General features: G+C 53.1%; 1 long non-coding RNA gene across 1 annotated transcript; it reads right to left on the minus strand.

Annotated features, from left to right (window-relative positions):
* Window positions 1–5,601: 5,601 nt before the first annotated feature.
* Window positions 5,602–7,322, minus strand: LOC144490744 (uncharacterized). Its single transcript, XR_013497329.1, has 2 exons — window positions 6,385–7,322; window positions 5,602–6,352 (listed from the first exon to the last, which is right to left on the minus strand). It is a non-coding gene; the product is annotated as an uncharacterized LOC144490744 (long non-coding RNA).

Genomic DNA, 7,322 nt, shown 5'->3' on the forward strand with positions numbered 1-7,322 from the left:
CTTTCTGTCTCCTCTGTCTCTGTCTCTCTCTCTCCCTCTGAATCTCTCTCTTTCTCTGTCTCTGTATTTCTGTCTCTCTCTTTCTCTGATTCTCTCTCTGTCTCTCTATCTCCCTCTGTATCTCTCTCTCTCCTCTCTCTCTGTCCCACTATCTCTCTCTCTGTCTCTCTCTCTCTCTCTCTCCCGTCTTCTCCAGCAGCAGTTTGCAGTCCAGGAGGTATCTGCAGGATCCACCCCCACCAGGAATTCGGTATCCAGGGAAAGGACCTGGAAATTTGCTGTAATTTCATTCCAAATCCAATGATTCTGGTTCAATCCTGGTTCGGGACCCAGGATTGGCAGCAGATGCCCAAGATCCCAAACATTCCTGATGTGAGAATGGGAAAGGTATTTTATTTCTGAATGGAAGGCTGCGTGTGTGCAAGTGATTTAATTAAGCCAGGAAAAGATTGATGGAGACCTTGGGCCCGGATGAGTTGATGGAAAGGGAACAAGGGTGCTCGATGCATGTATTTGTAATGAGACTTTCCCAGTCAAGTGCGTTTTAAGTAAATAAGCTAAGTTTAGAAATTTGCATTCGGAGCTACCTCGGGATATGCTGTTAAACTTCAAAGTAAAACCTTGCAAAGATTTCATAAGCCAACAAGGGAAGGTTATTAAGTTTTATTTGACCCGGAAATGGTTGCCAGAGGGAAACATGACGGATTCATTGGAAAAGTTAAATTCAAAACGTGTCGAGGTCAATGAACCTGTAATGAAGGGAGTGAGATTTTTACTTACAGTTACAATGAAGTGCTTAGATCTTGGCTACGTGAGGCAGACCTGCTGGGAAACAGCTCTGAGCTGGGAGAAGGTGCAGTTTGAATCAACCATCCAACCAAAACAGAAAAGTCTTCAGCTTCAGTCTTGTTGTGAAGTTTGGGATTTCCACAGCAGAGTGGGAGAGAGTTTGTGAGGTATGCCTTATTGAAGACACAGCAGCTTTCCCTGGAGGTATTGTCGCTGGATATTTAAAGTTAAATAAACATCTCTTAAGGGATTGTTCCCTTGAGGTGCTTACCTGTGCGTCAGACCAAGTAGTGACTCTTTCAGGGGAATGTTTTCTCTGACTAATTTTAACTGTATAACTGTAATCCTGTGTGTTTAAGTTTTCTTTTCTTATTGTTAATGAACTGTTTCATTGGGAAAGACCAAAATTACCAGATTCCTTGCTGCTGAGTTCAGTATGTTTTCTTATTTTCAGAGTGGGCACTAACTGACCAGCAGGGAGGGAGGGTGTGGAGTGACCACCTGGGAGGGAGGGTGCGGAGTGACCACCAGGGAGGGAGGGTGTGGAGTGACCACCCAGGGAGGGAGGGTGCGGAGTGACCACCAGGGAGGGAGGGTGTGGAGTGACCACCCAGGGAGTGAGGGTGTGGAGTGACCACCTGGGAGGGAAGGCGTGGAGTGACCACCAGGGAGGGAGGGTGTGGAGTGACCACCTGGGAGTGACCACCTGGGAGGGAAGGCGTGGAGTGACCACCAGGGAGGGAGAGTGTGGAGTGACCACCAGGGAGGGAGGGTGTGGAGTGACCACCTGGGAGTGACCACCTGGGAGTGAGGGGACAGAGTGATTCATCATCAGGGAGAGCGGGTGCTGACTCAGGAAGAGTGGTCATTGAGTGACCGTGTGTCACACAGGGTGTGGTCAGTGAGTGACATTGTGTCATACTGAGTGGTCAGTGAGTGACGGTCACTTGTTCTAGTCTGGCGACTTGTGCTTCTGAATCCACAGGACTTGCTGTTGCACCCATCCATCGGATTCCAGCGGGATCAGGAAGGTTTGGACGCTGCAGCTGATGGGCTGTGGTGGCTGCCCCGGGCGGGCAGTGGCACCCGGGGCGGGCAGTGGCACCCCGGGGCGGGCAGTGGCACCCCGGGGCGGGCAGTGGCACCCCGGGGCGGGCAGTGGCACCCCGGGGCGGGCAGTGGCCGGCTCAGCAGCAGTGTTTACCAGCACACGAGTTGGTTTGTTATTTTTTCCTGCAGCGAATGGTGTCCGCAGGGCAGATATACAACTTCTCTGCTCCTGTAGTGAAGTCTTTCCAGGAACAGGTCGCCACTCTGTCACCAGAGGGTAACAGCTTGAGGGGCAGCACTCCATGTCAAGTGTGGCTGAACAGGAGACTCTCCCATTCTCAGTTTGCGCTGGCAGGATTATGCAGCATATTTAATAAAGTTTATTTATCAGTGTCACAAGTCGGCTGACATTAACACAGCAATGAGGTTACTGTGAAAATCCCCTCATCGCCACACTCCGGCGCCTGTTCGGGTACACCGAGGGAGAATTTAGCATGGCCAATACACCCTAACCAGCACGTCTTTCAGACAGTGGGAGGAAACCGGAGCACCCGGAGGAAACCCACGCAGACACGGGGAGAACGTGCAGACTCCACACAGACAGTGACCCAAGCTGGGAATTGAACCCGGGTCTCTAGCGCAGTGAGGCAGCAGTGCTAACCACTGTGCCGCCCTAATAGAATCATAGAATCCCTACAGTGCAGAAGGAGGTCATTCGGCCCATCGAGTCTGCACGGAAAACAATCCCACCCAGGCCCTATCCCCATATCCCTATGCATTTACCCTAGCTAGTCCCCCTGACACGAAGGGGCAATTTAGCATGGCCAATCCACCTAACCAGCACCTCTTGGGACACTAAGGGGCAATTTAGCTTGGCCAATCCACCTAACCAACACATCTTTGGACTGTGAGGGGAAACCGGAGCACCCGGAGGAAACCCACGCAGACACGGGGAGAACGTGCGAACTCCAAACAGACAGTGACCCGAGCCGGGAATCGAACCCGGGTCCCTGGCGCTGTGGGGCAGCAGTGCTAACCCACTGTGCCACCTTGCCAATCCATTTGGCCGCACTGCGAACGCATCTTTGTTGGCCCTCAGGTCCTGGGGTGGGACTCGAACCCGGAGCTTCTGGCTCAGAGGCAGGATCGCTAACCTACTGCATCACAAGGACCGAATGTCCTGATTAAAAACCCGCGGAACCCTCCCGATCATTCCCTTTCCCAGCGGATGCCTGTACCGACCCAGCTTTGCTTCCAGACTCTTTGTCGTTGCAGAGAAGAGACTGAAGCCATCCCCCCCCCCCCCCCCACACTGCCTACCCAGCATCAGCATCCCATTGACTGGTCACCGAGACCTCACCCCAGCCCTGCCACGGGGCACTTTTCACCTGTTGACCCAGTGTAAGGTGATCTGCCCCCCTCCGCACACTGGGTCAGGTGCAGATACACAGTGGGGCTCCCAGACGCCACCCTATCTAATGCAGCACAGAGCTGGCACCTTGCTGCTCTGGCAGGCTCAGAGCCCCAGTTGTGGATCTGGGCGTGAGGTGGGCAATGGTTGAAAGCATTAGGGCTGCTGCGTTTTCTGCTCTGTGCTCACGTCCCTGTCGACCCTTTAAAAGGGAGACAGACAACCGTGAGAAAAATATGATAGAGGATAATGAGTAGATTTTTAAAAATTAATCGATGGCTCACGGACATCGCTCCCTAAGCCACTTATTGCCCATCCCTAGTTGCCCCTTGAGAAGGTGGTGGTGAGCTGCCTTCTTGAATCACTGCAGTCCACGTGCTGTGGGTTGACCCACAATGCCGTTAGGGAGGGAATTCCAGGATTTTGACCCAGCGACTGTGAAGGAACGGCGATACATTTCCAAGTCAGGATGGTGAGTGGCTCGGACGGGAACTTGCAGGTAGTGGTGTTCCCGTGTATCTGCTGCCCTTGTCCTTCTAGATGAAATTGTGGTGGGTTTGGAAGATGCTGTCCAAGGATCTTTGGTGAGTCGCTGCAGTGCATCTTGTGGATAGTACACACTGCTGCTACTGAGCGTCGGTGGTGGAGGGATTGGATGTGGTGCCAATCGAGCGGGGCTGCTTTGTCCTAGATGGTGTCGAGCTTCTTGAGTGTTGTTGGAGCCGCACCCATCCAGGCAAGTGGGGAGTATTCCATCACACTCCTGACTTGTGCCTTGTAGATGGTGGACAGGCTTTGGGGAGTCAGGAGGTGAGTTACTCGCCGCAGGATTCCCAGCCTCTGACCTGCTCTTGTAGACACCGTGTTCCTAGATAACTGATGGGATCGTTGTGGGCAAACTGTGGGCATGTTCTGTCCTGTCAATTATTGCTGAGGCTACAAGGCATGGTGGCACGTGGTTAGCGCTACTGCCTCACAGTGCCAGGGACCTGGGTTCAATTCCAACCTCAGGTCACTGTCTGTGCAGTTCGCACGTTCTCCCCGTGTCTGCGTGGGTTTCCTCTGGGTGCTCCGGTTTCCTCCCACACTCCAAAGATGTGCGAGTTAGGTGGATTGGCCGTGCTAACTAAATTGACCCTAGTGCCGGGGGATTAGCAGGGTAAATACGTGGGAAGAGCATTGTCGGGCAATACAGCAGCATATAGATAGGCTGGAAAATTGGGCGGAGAGGTGGCAGATGGAGTTTAATCCGGATAAATGCGAAGTGATGCATTTTGGAAGAAATAATGTAGGGAGGAGTTATACAATAAATGGCAGAGTCATCAGGAGTATAGAAACACAGAGGGACCTAGGTGTGCAAGTCCACAAATCCTTGAAGGTGGCAACACAGGTGGAGAAGGTGGTGAAGGCGGCATATGGTATGCTTGCCTTTATAGGACGGGGTATAGAGTATAAAAGCTGGAGTCTGACGATGCAGCTGTATAGAACGCTGGTTAGGCCACATTTGGAGTACTGCGTCCAGTTCTGGTCGCCGCACTACCAGAAGGACGTGGAGGCGTTAGAGAGAGTGCAGAGAAGGTTTACCAGGATGTTGCCTGGTATGGAGGGCCTTAGCTATGAGGAAAGATTGGGTAAACTGGGGTTGTTCTCCCTGGAAAGACGGAGAATGAGGGGAGATCTAATAGAGGTGTACAAGATTATGAAGGGGATAGATAGGGTGAACAGTGGGAAGCTTTTTCCTAGGTCGGAGGTGACGATCACGAGGGGTCACGGGCTCAAGGTGAGAGGGACGAAGTATAACTCAGATATTAGAGGGATGTTTTTTACACAGAGGGTGGTGGGGGCCTGGAATGCGCTGCCAAGTAGGGTGGTGGAGGCAGGCACGCTGACATCGTTTAAGACTTACCTGGATAGTCACATGAGCAGCCTGGGAATGGAGGGATACAAACGATTGGTCTAGTTGGACCAAGGAGCGGCACAGGCTTGGAGGGCCGAAGGGCCTGTTTCCTGTGCTGTACTGTTCTTTGTGGGGTTATGGGGATAGGGCCTGGGTGGGATTGTGGTCGGTGCAGACTCGATGGGCCGAATGGCCTCCTTCTGCACTGTAGAGATTATATTAAATGGTAAGGCGCATGAGCCCTAACTGTAGCGTAGAGATTCCCAAACCCTCACCTCGCCGGTGACCCTCTGACCCTCGCCGGTGACCCTCGCCCCTCACTGGTGACCTCACCGGACACCTTCGCCGGTGACCCTCTGACCCTCGCCGGTGACCCTCGCCCCTCACTGGTGACCTCACCGGACACCTTCGCCGGTGACCCTCTGACCCTCAGAATTGAGAAACAAAAGCACAGTTTGATTTATTTTTCAGTTTATTCCAAAAATAGTCTGAATAAAGAAATGTTCTATGTTCTGTACATTCTAACTCTAACATACAGCATTGAAAATTTACAGAAAGTCAGCAGTGTGCTGTACACTAGACTGCTCAATCCTCTCAAAAGATAAACGCAATGCTAGTCAGTCTCGGGGAGGAGGGGGGGGCTGGGGTGTGAGGGGAGAGGGGTGGGGGGGGGGGAAGAAGAGGGGGGGTGGGGAATGGAAACTTCTGGAAGAGCCTGGCTGCCCTGCGTGAGCTTTTAAAAATTATTAACTTTGTACAATTGTCAATTTACAATTCTCAGCATCAAGGCATCAGCGCTCAGACCCCCCCCCCCCCCCACACCCCCCGCCTCACCCCCACCCCAGATTTCAGCCTCTGGGGTAAGAACTTCAAACTGCATCAATGACTGTGGAGAATAAGGAACGCCTGGAACTGGGCACCCCCCCTTGGCCCTCACCCCCACAGTCCGAGCTGCGGTGGGGGCCGGTGGCTCCGTCGTTCCAGCTCCGCTCACAATTCCACCCTCACTCTAGATTTAAAAAACATTCAATATTTCGAGATGCAAAATTAGCAACAAAAAAAATGGGATCGCCTCCGTCACTGCCTCGATCTCTACTGTTCGCTGGCATCTCCTACCCTCCCCCCGGGAGCTGCCCCAGGGATCTCTGTGGGGGGCAGAATGGTTCCTGTGTGGGGAGCGAGGGCTGAGTGACGCTGAGCGTGGGCTTGGGGGGGGGGGGGGGGGGGGGGGAAGGACGACGCGGGCGGGGAGGAGGGGGGGGGGGGGGTGGATGACGCGGAGGGGACACACAGACCTGCAGGATTTACAATGTTGTCACTGCAAATCACAAACCGAACCGTCTCTTCCTGAGGCGGAGGAGTAAACCGGCACATTCCTCACTGGCAGGAGGCGCTGGAGGCTGGGGTTTGGTGACATTGCCAGCAGCCGTCAGGGGTACAGCCCCTTACCCAGGGGCATTCCGGGGAAGCTGCACACACCACACCCTGTTAAATGCTGACACCGATACAGACTGCCGAGTGCCCACAAGTCCAGTCCCTCGCTCACTCTCCAATCAGGTAACCCTGTGACTGAGTGTCTCCAACCCAGAAAACTCAATAACAATAACTTCCATTTACATAGCACCTTGAACTCAGAACATCCCGGTTAAACTCTGACCGAGGGGACAGCGTAGGAAGAGTGGTGAAAGGATTAGTGTTATAGCTCTCCCTTCACTGAGGGTTTGTTCACGCCCTCTCTGACTGAAGGAACACTCTCTCTCCCAGACTGAAGGAACACTCTCTCTCCCAGACTGAAGGAACACTCTCTCTCCCAGACTGAAGGAACACTCTCTCTCCCAGACTGAAGGAACACTCTCTCTCCCAGACTGAAGGAACACTCTCTCTCCCAGACTGAAGGAACACACTCTCTCCCAGACTGAAGGAACACTCTCTCTCCCAGACTGAAGGAACACTCTCTCTCCCAGACTGAAGGAACACACTCTCTCTCTCTCTCTCTCATTAATTTGCTGAACAAAAAGTCTATTGTTCAAATGAAATCAGGAATGTCGGAAAGGAACAGTCAGACAATAGAGCTGGACATATACCGCTCAACCCAACCCACAGTGCGGCGCTCCCTCAGCACTGACCCTCCCACAGTGCGGCGCTCCCTCAGCACTGACCCTCCCACAGTGCGGC

The sequence above is a fragment of the Mustelus asterias genome, unplaced genomic scaffold (assembly GCF_964213995.1).
Source record: "Mustelus asterias unplaced genomic scaffold, sMusAst1.hap1.1 HAP1_SCAFFOLD_3719, whole genome shotgun sequence".
Classification (NCBI taxonomy): Eukaryota; Metazoa; Chordata; class Chondrichthyes; order Carcharhiniformes; family Triakidae; genus Mustelus; species Mustelus asterias.